The sequence below is a fragment of the Schistocerca serialis genome, chromosome 4 (assembly GCF_023864345.2).
Source record: "Schistocerca serialis cubense isolate TAMUIC-IGC-003099 chromosome 4, iqSchSeri2.2, whole genome shotgun sequence".
Classification (NCBI taxonomy): domain Eukaryota; kingdom Metazoa; phylum Arthropoda; class Insecta; order Orthoptera; family Acrididae; genus Schistocerca; species Schistocerca serialis.
The window spans coordinates 881,737,887-881,752,751 of record NC_064641.1 but is presented as its reverse complement, the minus strand read 5'-3'; the positions used below and the strand labels follow the sequence as shown (position 1 = coordinate 881,752,751).

The window sequence follows — 14,865 nt, the reverse complement described above, 5'->3', positions numbered from 1 at the left end:
ATCTGGAAGAGGGGTAAATGAATTGCATCTCATTGATGTACCTGTTAGTGAACTGCAAAGCAAACCAAGAGAAAGCCTGATAAGTTGGGGCTGGGATAATGGTCAACTATTTTCAGAATATTTAGGGCATTTGAAGTATTTGAACATGGTTGGAGCCTTCACTCATTTAGAGTGGACGCAAAGTCAAAAATATGAAACAAAATTTGTGTTGATCAGCATCTAGAAACATGTGCTTGCGAGTTGTTACTGCAGAATACCTACTATGCTATCCAGAAGATCCAGTAAATAAAAACTAAACAATGGATAGCTAAAGGAATTGAAACAACATGTAATAGGAATAGAGGAATTCATAAGAAAGCCATAATAATTCAAGATCTTACATTACTTGCATGTTTTAAAAAATTGTGTAATATTTTAAGGAAAATCATTAAAATGTCATGAAGTGTGGACATCATGTCAGAAATTAATAATACAGTTAATAAGACTAAAACTATGTGGGCTACTGTCAAATGGAAGACAGGATAGGATGTCAGTGTGCAATGTACTATAGCAATTAAATTTCGCAAGTACTTTCAGGAATCACTTTCTAAATGTAACAGTAAAAGTTGTATTAATTCGTTCAGTCAAAGAAACAAGACAATATACTAAAAATGTTACTTCACAAAACTTAGTATAAAAATTATAAAACCAAAGGTCACATGGCATTGATGGAATTTCGAAGAGAATGATGACAGTTGTTACAAGTTACTAAGTAATGTCTTTAGTGACATACATAATGTCATGGGCACAGGGAGTTTTTCCAGACAGGTTAAAATATGCAATTGTTAAACCTCTTAATGAAAAACGTGACAAATATTCAAATAATTGTCGTCCAGTTTCCACACAGACAACATTTTCCAAAATATTGGGAAAAGTAATGTACTCAAGAGCTGTCTCGCACTTAAGTAGAAACAATTTACTTAGCATATCACAATTTGGATTCTAGAAGGGTTGCTCGACGAAGAATGCTGTTTATATATTGATTTATCAAACAGTAAAAGTGTCCATTGATAATTATCGCCAGTAGTATTTTTTGTGATCTTTCCGAGGCGTTAAATTGTGTAGATTACGTTGCACCCTTAGCAAATCTCAAGTTTGATGGAATTGGTGGATTTAAACACAGGTGGTTTGATAAATAGGATGAAAAAGTTGGAATGAATAATTCGAAAACTGTTGGAAGGGCAGAAAATGTTAGTAACTTGGGAGAAATCACAAAGGGAGCCCCACAGTATTCACTCTTGTTTCTCATATGTCTGAATGAGTTTCCACTAAACAATTAGACATTAGTACTTTTGCAGACAATATTATCTTTATAATAAATCTCATTGCAGAGAAAGCAGAAAAAGAGGTTGTAAATAATGTTTTCCAAATAATAGGTAAGTGGTTATCAGAAAAAGAACTCTATCTAAATTTTGAAAAGACGCATTATATTCAGTTTTGTAGAAGAGGTAGAGGCACACCAGTAATTAATGCAACACATGAACAGGATTCAGTAAATATGGTAGAACTCTCCAAATTTTTGGGTGTACATATTGATGAAAACTAGAACTGGATGAAGCATAGTACTGAGTTTTCAAACAATGTAATTCAGTTGCTTTTGCTCTTCATGTAACTGCTAATCTTCGAAACAAACGAAGTAACCTCTTAACACATTTTCCATATTGCTAGTCAGCAGTGTGTTGTGGAATAATTTTCTGCTGTAATTCACTACCGAGAAAGAAAGTATTGATTGTACCAAAGCGAGAAGTAAGAATAGTATATGCTGTTCACCCATAGATTAACTGCGTGGACATAATACATACATTTGCTAATGAAATTCATTATAAATAATCCATCACAATTTGAGAAGAACAGTGAGGTCAATACCTACAACACAAGACCTTTATTAGCGATTGTTGAAGCTGTCACTCGCTCAGAAAAGAGTTAAATATGCAGAAACGAAAATCGTGGATTAGTTGTCCCATAATATTAATTGTCTGACAGATGGCGAAGCAAATTTTAAATTTAACCTGAAATGATTTCTCCACAACGATAACTTCTATTCCATGGACAAATATCTGTTTAAAAACTGGTAGCCTGTAAAAAAAACTAGTTTTTAAGTGTACTTAAGTGAGTAGAATTAATAATGATAGGTTCATTAATGGTAATTCCAGTCAAGTATACATTTTCTGTGAACTGACTCGCCCCACATTATTTCGATAAAAGAATCACATGAATGATCTACAAAAGATGTAATTAACTAACTAATTGTCTATCATTACGATTGGCTTGTTTAGCCATTGATGCCTATTCTGTTCAAGAGTCATCTGCATTGTGTAAGACACTTGATTGTAAGAAGTGCACATATCTAATGTATTAGCTAATACAATATCCAATTTATTGATTTATACTCTTTCTCATTGTATTGTTTTCTTCAACAGTGCAATGAATGAGCACTTTGTTATCATGAAAAATTAGAGAACAGTTGCCGGGGAAGAGGGAGAAACTATCCCGCTGTTCCCGCTGTGTACCATTAGGTACTATGAGAATGAGACAATTGTGGTAAGTGTGCGTACAAAGCTATAAAACAAACCTTTTTCTGTCGTACCATACGTGAGATGAATAGTACAGAAAATCGGTAATGTTAGCTGTAGAAATGGATGGAATAGCAAATAGTACTGGGTTAATCATACATATTACTTACAGATCACTGATGCTGTTTGAAAGGCTAAAAATTTTAAAACTACATGGTTTTTAATAAATAAGAGTGTGAAGGAATAAGTACACAAAACGTTTAAAAACACTGTTTCTGCCACCATTATTTCCCATACGTGTGGTACTAAATAAGTTACTGATGTCAAGGAGTCACTTATTAGTTAATGTAAGAGAGAACAGTGTATGCTTAAAATTAACGAAGTAGGGTAGTCCTCTGATGTGTACAGTAAAAAGAAAATGATTGAGGAATATTTATCTGATTAGAACTTGCTATTTTTCTTTTCTAATAGAAACAGCAGGACTATGAATCGTCTGGTTATATTCAGAAGTTGAAAACATGCAGTCCCTTTTTTTAAGAGCTCGTTCATCTCTATATGAAACTGTTGCTTTATTTAATATATAAGAAAGACCACAATTTCAAAAGATACGTTTCGTTCGTTTTGAGTAGAAAGATACAGTATCACCACTATATAAAATAACTTCTTTATGAAAATAAATAAGGCTATTTTGTAACTAGTAGCGAGGAGACAATGTAATACTGTCTCTACACTCGTAAACAGTAGTTCTTTTTTCAATAACAAGTATTGTAATCACATTGCTCATTCTGTCCCTAGTTCCATAATTACATTAATGGAATCTATGATCATAATAGTCGCTGACACAGCTTCTAGAATTCACATTCACTTCAAAACCAATTAACACAAAAATACGTCTTTCTTGATTTCAAACTGTTTGTGTATGCAACAAATGAACACTGAACAGTGTCGCAACATGCAGGAAGGATCACGCAGACGCTTCTGGAAAGCACTGGAGGGTGGTCGGATTCTGCACTTACCACACCCGTAGTTGCGCGGTCATGGCTCAGGATTGCTGCGTTGTTTCATGGAGTCCTACATATGATGCGGCGACGGTGTCATCTGTGTCAAAGACCGTGCTGCACATTAACAGGTACGCGTCTCTGGTACGACTCCTCGTGGGCGTAAATGTAGTGTCACTTTTGTTATAGTAATACAATTGGAATAATTCACATCATTACGCAACTTGTTACAACATGGAGGGAGCTTCACGTTTCTTAAGATTTTTTCAATCTGTCACAACAACAGCAAAAGAACAAACTCTATGAGCAGCGTAAGATGATGTTTTTATACCCACAAATGACCCTGGTCGTTCTACGACTCGTTGTGGTTTGAAGGACCATAGGGCGCTCTTTTCTGCTGTACAATGATGATTTATGATAGTGGTTTGTATTCATTATAACTAAAATGATTTGAGCTCTGCGTTAGTGTCGTAAAGGTACATCGTGAATTTCATTTCTTGACAGGTTTTAGTTAATAACAATAATCGACACCAGGGGCGCCCATATAATTACTTTAAATGATTATTGCAATGTACAAAATACTAAAATTTACGAAAAAAGTGTGTACTACTTGATAGTCAGCAATTAAGTAACTGATGCCTTTTACACAATTTACAACTTATATAAAAATTCTAATTTGTTGTGTTCGATACATGTATTTACATAAAATGCAAACAAGAACTAATTCTGAAGCTGATTCCAAAAAGTATCGTTGAAAATGAATTTTCAATCAATTAAAATTTAATGCCAATTTTATATCGTGATGCAGAAGCTACAACTGGACTGTGAAATTTTGGAAGTTCTGGAATACATTGTCATGGTAGATGAAGCTGGTTAAAACATTTACTACTTTTCACAAATTGCAAGCTGTAGATTTCACTTGTTCTGAGGAAACTTATTACTTGTTAGATCTTCCAAATTGTTATCTTATATTCTCGCCCTGTTCATGTCTAGTACATATATGCCAACAAAATTAATTTCGGGAGCAGTTGAACCGGTGAATAACGATGTCACAGTCACTGAGCAATTTGTATTGTTTGACAACAAATTATCTAGCAGATATGAATCTAAAAATTGGTTTTCTTTTCTTACAGCGTGTCAGATGAGTCACCGCCTGGAAGTTTATGTCTCTTTTAACGATGAAATGCTTCGCCAAGACAGATGCTTAACTAATTGTATATTGCACTTCGGTGGGTTTGAAAGTGGTATCAACTGATACCAGGACCAGGTTTATTTTATTTTATATTATAATAGCGTCATAAAAATACACACACGAAAATGTAAGGAATCATTAGGCTCACAATTTCTCCAAATCATTTCCTACAAATTTTTTTAGCGCTGTGTGAGACGAAAATCTCCATATAACTTACTTGTTAGTGGCAATAAATAACAGTCTCTTTTCTCTGTAAAAATCTAACATTCCTTTCATCAGCATGAAGCAGATATGTCAGAGTTGTATAGCTTAATACGTTACGCCGCAGCCGTCTCTGTTGCGTATTGCTAAAATAGTTCATGTTTAAACAAGTATGAGAAGGAGTTAATAGAGAGATAAAATTTGTAATATTACGTGGTACCTCACAAGCGTGTTTATACTAATACTCCTTTTATCGGTGGGTGCCTGTGGTATTAAAGCTCAGAGCAACCATTGTCTGCAAGCATGGCAACAGTAAAGGAACGTTCGCTGTTTGTTGGACGAGTACTCGGACCACAGCTTGAGATGCCACTGTCGTAGAATTTGGCACATACGTCACAGTCTGTAGTCGATGACGGCGATTCCAGACGCTGTCTTCTGCGTGGCAGACACCAACCGCGAGCACTGTGGCAACCACGAGAGGCGAAGCAGAAACGGCGCGTGTGAACCTGCGAACGTGAGCGTAAGAGTGAAACTGTTGCACATACACGGACTATTTGTAGGAATTATCACACGTGTAATTTACCATTGACAATTGTTTACATTTTACTGTTTTAACCTCTAATTGTATCCCTGCTCTCACGCAATTTTTATTGTAATATGCATGGAACTTATTCCGACGTTAAGGGCTATAACTTTCGCTACGTTTTCAAGATGTAACGTGTTATCTTCATCCAGATATACTGCGCAGCCCAACGTAGGTACGGTCGCTTAGCGACCGACGCCAGCCGCGTCCATGGTGACAATTATTGAATTATATCAAAAAAACGTAAGTTAGTTACAAACTACATCTACATCGACATCCATACTCGGCAAGCCACCTAACGGTGTGTGGCGGAGGGTACCTTGAGCACCTTTATCCGTTCTCCCTTCTATTTCAGTCTCGTATTGTTCGTGGAAAGAAAGATTGTCGGTATGCCTCTGTGTGGGCTCTAATCTCTCTGATTTTATCCCCGTGGTCTCTTCGCGAGATATACGTAGGAGGGAGCAATATACTGCTTGACTCCTCGGTGAAGGTATGTTCTCGAAACTTCAACATAAGCCGTACCGAGCAACTGAGCGTCTCTCTTGCAGGGTCTTCCACTGGAGTTTATCTGTCATATCCGTAACGCTTTCGCGATTACTAAATGATCCTGTAAAGAAGCGCGCTGCTCGCCGTTCGATCTTCTCTATCTCTTCTATCAATCCTATCTCGTACGGATCACACACCGAAGAGCAGTATTCAAGCAGTGGACGAACAAGTGCACTGTAACCTACTTCCTTTGTTTTCGGAGTGCACTTCCTTAGGATTCTTCCAATGAATCTCAGTCTGGCATCTGCTTTACCGATGATTAATTTTATATGGTCATTCCATTTTAATTCACTCCTAATGCCTACTCCCAGATAATTTACGGAATTAACTGCTTCCAGTTGCTGACCTGCTATATTGTAACTAAATGATAAAGGATCTTTCTTTCTATGTATTCGCAGCACATTATACTTTTCTACATTGAGATTCAATTGCCATTCCCTGCACCATGCGTCAATTCGTTGCAGATCTTCCTGCATTTCAGTACAATATTCCATTGTTACAACCTCTCGATATACTACAGCATCATCCGCAAAAAGCCTCAGTGAACTTCCGATGTTATCCACAAGGTCATTTATGTATATTGTGAATAGCAGCGGTCCTACGACACTCCCCTGCGGCACACCTGAAATCACTCTTACTTCGGAAGACTTCTCTCCATTGAGAATGACATGCTGCGTTCCGTTATCTAGGAACACTTCAATCCAATCACACAATTGGTCTGATAGTCCACACGCTCTTACTTTGTACATTAAACGACTGTGGGGAACTGTATCAAACGCCTTGCGGATGTCAAGAAACACGGCATCTACCTGGGAACCCGTGTCTATGGCCCTTTGAGTCTCGTGGACGAATAGCGCGAGCTGGGTTTCAAACGATCCTCTTCTTCGAAACCCATGCTCATTCTTACAGAGTAGATTTCTAGTCTCCAGAAAAGTCATTATACTCGAACATAATACGTGTTCCAAAATTCTACAGCTGATCGACGTTAGAGATATAGGTCTATAGTTCAGCTCATCTGTTCAACGTCCCTTCTTGAAAACGGGGATGACCTGTGCCCTTTTTCAATCCTTTGGAACGCTACGCTCTTCTAAAGAGCTACGGTACACCGCTGCAAGAAGGAGGGCACGTTCCTTCGCGTACTCTGTGTAAAATCGAACTGGTACCCCATCAGGTCCATCGACCTTTCCTCTTTTGAGAGATTTTAATTGTTTTTCTATCCCTCTGTCATCTATTTCGATATCTACCACTTTGTGATCTGTGCGACAATCTAGAGAAGGAACTACAGTGCAGTCTTCCTCTGTGAAATAAATAGCTTTGGAAAAAGGCGTTTAGTATTTCGGCCTTTAGTCTGTCATCCTCTGTTTCAATACCATTTTGGTCACAGGGTGTCTGGACATTTTGTTTTGATGCACCTACCGCTTTGACTTAAGACCAAAATTTCTTAGGATTGTCTGCTAAGTCGGTACACTGAACTTTACTTTCGAATTCGTTGAACGCCTCTCGCATAGCTCTCCTCACACTACATTTCGCTTCGTGTAATTTTTATTTGTCTGCAAGGCTTTGGCTATGTTTATATTTGCTGTGAAGTTGACTTTGCTTCCGTAGCAGTTTTCTAACACGGTTGTTGTAGCACGGTGGCTCTTATCCACCTATTACGATGTTGCTTGGCACATATTCATCTAATGCATACTGTACGATGGTTTTGAACTTTGTCCACTGATCCTCAACACTATCTGTACTTGAGATAAAACTTTTCTGTTGAGCCGGCAAGTACTCTGAAATATGCTTTTGGTCACCTTTGCTAAAGAGAAAAATCTTCCTACGTTTTTTTAATATTTCTATTTACGGCTGAATTCACCGATGCTGTAATCGCTTTATGATCGCTGATTCCTTGTTCTGCTTTAACTGTTTCAAATAGTTCGGGTCTGATTGTCACCAGAAGGTCTAATATGTTATCACCACGAGTCGGTTCTCTGTTTAAATGCTCAATGTACTTTTCAGATAATGTACTTTATTCAACATGTAAACGTCACTTCTCTGTTTAAATGCTCAATGTAGTTTTCAGATAATGTACTTTATTCAACATGTAAACGTCACTACAGATGTTTGGATTCATGTTATGTTCGATATGACTGCCATTATTGGCTACGGTTTGGTGCAGATGAATAGTGAAATTCTGCTTGAGCTGCTAAAGTGTCGGAACGTAGATGCTGTCGATTACTTCCTGAATGGGTATTTTCAGCTCAGCAACGGTTTTGGGGTTATCGCTGTACACCTTGTCTCTAATACAGCCCCACACAAGGGAATAACAATGTGTTCAGATCCGGAGAGTATGGAGCCCAATCGAGATCCATGCCAGTAGTCTTTGGATACTCCAGAGCTGGAATGCGGTCCCCAAACTGCTCCTCCAGGACATCAGACACTCTCCTGGTTCGATGGGGTCGAGCTCCGTCTTGCATGGACAATATATTGTCGAAATCAAGGTCACTTTTGACAATGGGGATGAAATCATCTTCCCAAACCTTCAAGTACATTTCGCAGGTCACCGTGCCATCAAGGAATGTCGCACCGATTATTCCGTGAATGGACACTGCACACCATAGTCATAGTGAAGAGCCTTCTCGATCGGGCAATGTGGAATCTCAGTCCCCCTAATGAGCCAATTTTGCCTATTGACGAACCCATCCAAATGAAAGTAGGCTTCGTTGCTAAACAAAAGCATGAATGCGCATACTAATTCGCATCATGCCCCGCGGCCAACCGTGCAGTTTGCACCTTCTAACGGAAACCAGTCAGAAGTTGAGACGATTTTATTTCATATACGAAGGTCACTCCAAAAGAAATGCACACTATTTTTGTAAAAATACAGTTTTCATTCTGCATGTGTGAAAGTTTTACAGCGTGTAGATACATACTTCCCGCTTGTTTTCGAACTTAGTTCAACCTGTTCCCGTGAGCGGCGCCGTCACAGCATGTCTTCAAGATGGCTGCTACACTTGACGTTCGTCAGAAGCAACGTGCTGTCACAGAATTTGAGTGTTGTGAGAACGAGACAGTGGGAAACATCCACAAGAGGTTGAAAAAGGTGTATGGAGATGCTGCTGTCGACCGCAGTACAGTTAGTCGATGGGCAAGCAGGTTACGTGATGAAAGCGGGCACGGCAATATTGAGGATTGTCCTCGCAGCGGCTGGCCTTATACTGCACACACTCCAGACAATGTGCAGAGAGTTAACGAATTGGTGACTGCTGACAGACGCATCACAGTGAACGAATTGTCACGCTACGTTGGGATAGGGGAAGGAAGTATTTGCAGATTACTGAAAGGGTTGGTGTTAAAAAAAGGTTTGTGCCAGGTGGGTTCACAGGGTGTTGACAGTGGCTCACAAAAAAACAAGAAAAACGGCATGCAGCAAACTTTTGGAACAATACGGGAATGGTGGAGATGAATTTCTTGGAAGAATTGTGACAGGTGATGAAACATGGATCCATCATTTTTCACCAGAGACGAAGAGGCAATCAGTGGAGTGGCACCATGCCAATTCACCCAAGAAAAAAAATTAAAAACCACAACATCTGCTGGAAAACTTATGGCTACGGTGTTTTTCGATTCCGAAGGACTCTTGCTTGTGGACATCATGTCAAGTGGAACCACCATAAATTCTGATGCATATGTGACGACACTGAAGAAACTGCAAGCTCGACTGAATCGTGTTCGACCACATCGGTAAAATCGGGATGTTTTGCTGTTGCACGAGAATGGACGGTCACATGTCAGTTAAAAAACCATGGATGCGATCACAAAACTCGGATGGACAACACTGAAACACCCGCCTTACAGTCCCGATCAGTGTCCATGTGACTATCTTCTCTTTGGGAAACTGAAACACTCTCTTCGTGGAAAAACGTTTGAAGATGATGACTCCCTTGTGCACGCTACCAAACAGTGGCTCCAACAGGTTGGTCCGGAATTTTACCGTGATGGTATATAGGCGCTGGTTCCCAGTTGAGAGGGATGGAAATTATGAGGAGGAATAAAAATATTGTTCCTAAATGATATATCTACAGACTGTAAAACTTTCGGACATGTAGAATAAAAGATGGATTTGAAAAAAAATAGTCTGCATTTCTTTTGGAGTGACCCCCATAGTTCAATAATTGACCAACCTTCACTCGTCCACAATCTCAAAAGCCATCACAGATGTCGCTGCCTCTTAGCAAAGCTTTCCGACCTGACCAGGACATTTTACGTGCGTCGCAAGAAATTGATATCACCTACATTTACAAAGTTAATCGGTGACTTAATCAGCTGCGGTGTGAACATTGGAGACCAAAGGAACTACTCACCTGTTGTATATTTGAAGTTACGTCAAAAATCGTCTTTGTCGGCAGCCGCCGTATCTGCGGCAGTGCTATGCATTACTTTCGACATGTTTTCTAATTGCTCCTAATAATCCCGGACAGCTACAAATTGTTGTAAAATTTCAAATTTTCGCAGCGAATCAAGCGTTCAAAAAGATTATTAAGAACCCTCGCTATCTTGAAGCAGATATTTCCAACGAAGGGAAGAAAAGCTAGGGACTTGGCTGGCGCGTTCTCCTCTTTATCCACTTCCCGGTTCCTGGCTCTAGTTGGAAATATCTGCCTCAAGATAGCGAGGATTGTTAATCATTTTCATGTGAAAGTGCTTTTTCGTCCGCCTTCTAAGATTTCGGATTTGCTGGGATCGGCGAAGGGTGATTTGTCACTGCGGAAGGCGGAAATTTACAAAATATCATATCAATATGGTATGGCCTGTATAGTACAGACAACGCGTACAGTGGAAGAGCGTTGTACTGAACATCAACGTTGTACTCGCCTACTGCAACCCAGTAAGTCTGCAGTTGCGGAACATTGCATTTCTAACGGACGTAAGACAGAACTTCGATTTTGGCCTCAGCAGCAACTCCTTGGGACTCCATTATCAAAGAAACCGTTGAAATACGCATTGCGGGAAATCTAATGAAGTAACGCTTGGAATCCCGCCATCTCCGAAATTTGCTCGAGACGAAGACGCCAGAAGACTTCGATAGCTGCGGCCAGCGACAACACCGACGGCAGCTGAGTGCTGCAGTTCCACCAGCGAGGGCGCTGCCGCCGGGCGGTGGGGCCCTTCTGTCTCCGCGACTGCAACACATACGAAGCAGTTCTATCAGCGCACTATATAAGCTGGAGCGGGGATCGTCTTCGTCAGTCCTCGTTCGGCTCACTTGAAGATGATTGGCATTTGTCCAGCCGAAATGTCGTGCAATGAGGTACGATGACCGGCTGCAAGCCCGAAATCTTTTTGAACAGCTACAAATTGTTGTAAAATACTCATGTGTATTACACTAAGGTGCAAAAGCTAAGGACAAAAGTAAATTTCGCACGATGTGTCACAACCAAGGAACGTACTTCTATGACATTTGGACAATACATGGGAAGAACTGCCACAATATGGCACAGAATATAACGGAAGAAAATAGGCAATGAGTCGAACAGAAATGACACTTTCACTGAAAGAGATTCATAACGCTGAAGTCTCTGCGATTTATGACGGTCCCCAGGACATTATACATGGCAGGACGTGGTTTTTAATACGGCGTGTGATCATCACAGACGACAGTCCACGCTCTGCAACGTGCCGCTTGCTGGCCACAATACTGATACGGAGTTCGCGTGGTGGGGCGTTCCATTCGTCCACCAGTGCGGTCGTCAGCTGTTGGACGGTCGTGGACGTGAACGTGAATGTGCTACAGTTCGTCTCGTCAGCGCACCCCACACGTGATTTAATTCGGAGGAACGAGCAGGCCAGTCCTTTCGCTGATCATCCTCCCTCCCCAGGAGGTCCTCCACCTGCACTGCTTGATGCGCTTGCGCATTGTCATCCGTGAAAATTAAGTCAGGCAGACTGCATCATTGGAAAAAGGCTCATGGACAAGAAGTACAGTGTTCCAATAACGATGACCGGATGATTTACCATGTCCAAAGATTTGGAGGTCAGAACGCCCGATAACGTAGCTGCTGGACCATCAGAACCATGTTTGACAATGTTCCTGGGTGCATCAAGTGTTTGCACCTCTCACCGTCTGAAAGACTGTTCGGCATCCTCGAACATGATCACCCTACCTAGTGAGTGAAAAGTACACTACTGGCCATTACAATTGCTACACCACGAAGATGACGTGCTACAGACGCGAAATTTAACCGACAGGAAGAAGATGCTGTGATATGCAAATGATTAGATTTTCAGAGCATTCACACAACGTAGGCGCCGGTGGCGACACCTACAACGTGCTGACATGAGGAAAGTTACCAACCGATTTCTCATACACAGACAGTAACTGCTCGGGTTTTTCTGGTGAAACGTTGTTGTGATGCCTCGTACAAGGAGGAGAAATGCGTACCATCACGTTTCCGTCTTTGATAAAGGTAGGATTCTAGCCTATAGCGATTTGCGGTTTATCGTATCGCGACATTGCTGCTCGCGTTGGTCGAGATCCTACGACTTTCAGCAGAATATGGAATCGGTGGGTTCAGGAGGGTAATACGGAACGCCGTGCTGAATCCCAACGGCCTCGTATCAGTAGCAGCCGAGATGGCATGCATCTTATTCGTATTGCTGTAACGCATCGTGCAGCCACCTCTCGATCCCTGAGTCGACAGATGGGGACGTTTGTAAGACAACAACCATCTGCACGAACAGTTCGACGACGTTTGCAGCAGCGTGGACTATCAGCTCGGAGACCATGGCTGCGGTTACCTTGACGCTGCATCACAGATAGGAGCGCCTGCGATGGTGTACTCAACGACGAACCTGGGTGCACGAAAGGCAAAACCTCATTTTTTCGGATGAATCCAGGTTATGTTTACAGCATCATGATCGTCGCATCCGTGTTTGGCGACATCGCCTTGTGTATTTGTCATCGTCATACTGGCGTATCACCGGCGTGATGGTACGGGGTGCCATTGGTTACACGTCTCGGTCACCTCTTGTTCGCATTGATGCCACTTTGAACGGTGGACAATACATTTCAGATGTGTTACGATCCGTGGCTCTCCCCTTAATTTGATCCCTGCGAAACCCTACATTTCAGCAGGAAAATGCACGACCGCATGTTGCAGGTCCTGTACGGGCCTTTCTCGATACAGAAAATGTTCTCCAGATCTCTCACCAACTGAAAACGTCTGGTCAATGGTGGGCGAGCAACTGGCTCGTCACAATACGCCAGTCACTACTCTTGATGAACTGTGGTATCGTGTTGAAGCTGCATGGGCAGCTGTACCTGTACACGCCATCCAAGCTCTGTTTGACTCAATGCCCAGGCGCAGCAAGGCCGTTCTTACGGCAAGAGGTGGTTGTTTTGGGTACTGATTTCTCAGGGTTTATGCACCCATATTGCATGAAAATGTGATCACATGTCAGATGTAGTATTTGTCCAATGAATACCCGTTTATCATCTGCATTTCTTCTTGGTGTAGCAATTTTAATGGCCACTAGTGTAATTTATGCTTTATGTATCTTATCGTTTAAATTTTTCCAGGGGCTTTTCTATAGCAAAAGCGGCGCATGAATGAGGCACCTGTCATATATCAAACAGTTAACCCTGGCTACAGTGTCTAGTTATTTAATTTCGGCGCCGCTATTTATGTAGTAACTGGTTTGTGAAACATCCTATAAAACGTATGGACAGTACTACGAATAGGGATTTATTATGATCGACCTTTCTGTAGATACAAGTAAATGACTTGAGTTTACACTTGTCAAACACTGTTTTTGTTGGAAAGTTATTTTTTCAGATTGGTGTGATGGATGCCACAGTATGTTTTAATGATGGTGTAAGAAGCCGATTACGGCCCATGAGCAGACAAGGCATCAAAACTGGGGACAACATGAAAAGTCAGCTGAAACTGAAAAAACTGTTGAAAGTATAACAAAGGATGCCAGAATGACCATTTGGTTGAGGGTGTGGTCCGGCTGGTGCGACTATACCCAAATCGTCGTGTTCTACCGCCTTCCGTGATTCGTTCGGCGTATCTCCAGTCGTTCAAGGTGTTCTGTTTTTTCTGAACAGGAGTGTATGTAATCGTTCTAGTTTAAGCTGTTTATAACTGTAATTCCTAGGTACTTAGTTGTATTGAAAGCCTTTACATTTGTGTGATGTATCGTGTAACCGAAATAAACGATTTCATTTAGTAATCATGTGAATGACTTCACACTTGAAACTTCCTGGCAGATTAAAACTGTTTGCCGGACCGAGACTCGAACTCGGAATCTTTGCCTTTCGCGGGCATGTGCTCTACCATGTGAGCTACCCAAGCACGAAAAAGGACGAAAAATAAAGAAGATGAAACAATCAACAAGATCATGGAGTTGGAATGTTTTGACAAATCATTGAGAAACAAATAACATGCAAGCCTTTAGTTTCAGTTTTTCGCAATAAACGTTTTTGCGCACTTAGGTATCATTAACCCATACAGTATTAAAGCTATAAAACCAAAATTTTTGATTTAATAATAATGTAGTGCTTGCCTACACAGTGAAACACATTATTGGACAGTGTATTGAGTATTTTAAGCTGGAGCATGTCGTTGTTGTTGTTGTTGTGGTCTTCAGTCCTGAGACTGGTTTGATGCAGCTCTCCACGCTACTCTATCCTGTGCAAGCTTCTTCATCTCCCAGTACTTACTGCAGCCTACATCCTTCTGAATCTGCTTAGTGTATTCATCTCTTGGTCTTCCCCTATGATTTTCACCCTCCTCGCTGCCCTCCAGT

General features: G+C 41.0%; 1 protein-coding gene across 1 annotated transcript in view; it reads right to left on the bottom strand.

The window, feature by feature from the left end:
* Positions 1 to 3,386: 3,386 nt before the first annotated feature.
* Positions 3,387 to 14,865, bottom strand: part of LOC126475021 (protein scarlet-like) — a 210,716-nt gene continuing 199,237 nt past the window's right edge. The window contains exon 15 of the mRNA XM_050102561.1: positions 3,387 to 5,449. The gene's annotated coding sequence lies outside the window, so the exon portion shown is untranslated. The remainder of the gene's footprint in view (positions 5,450 to 14,865) is intronic.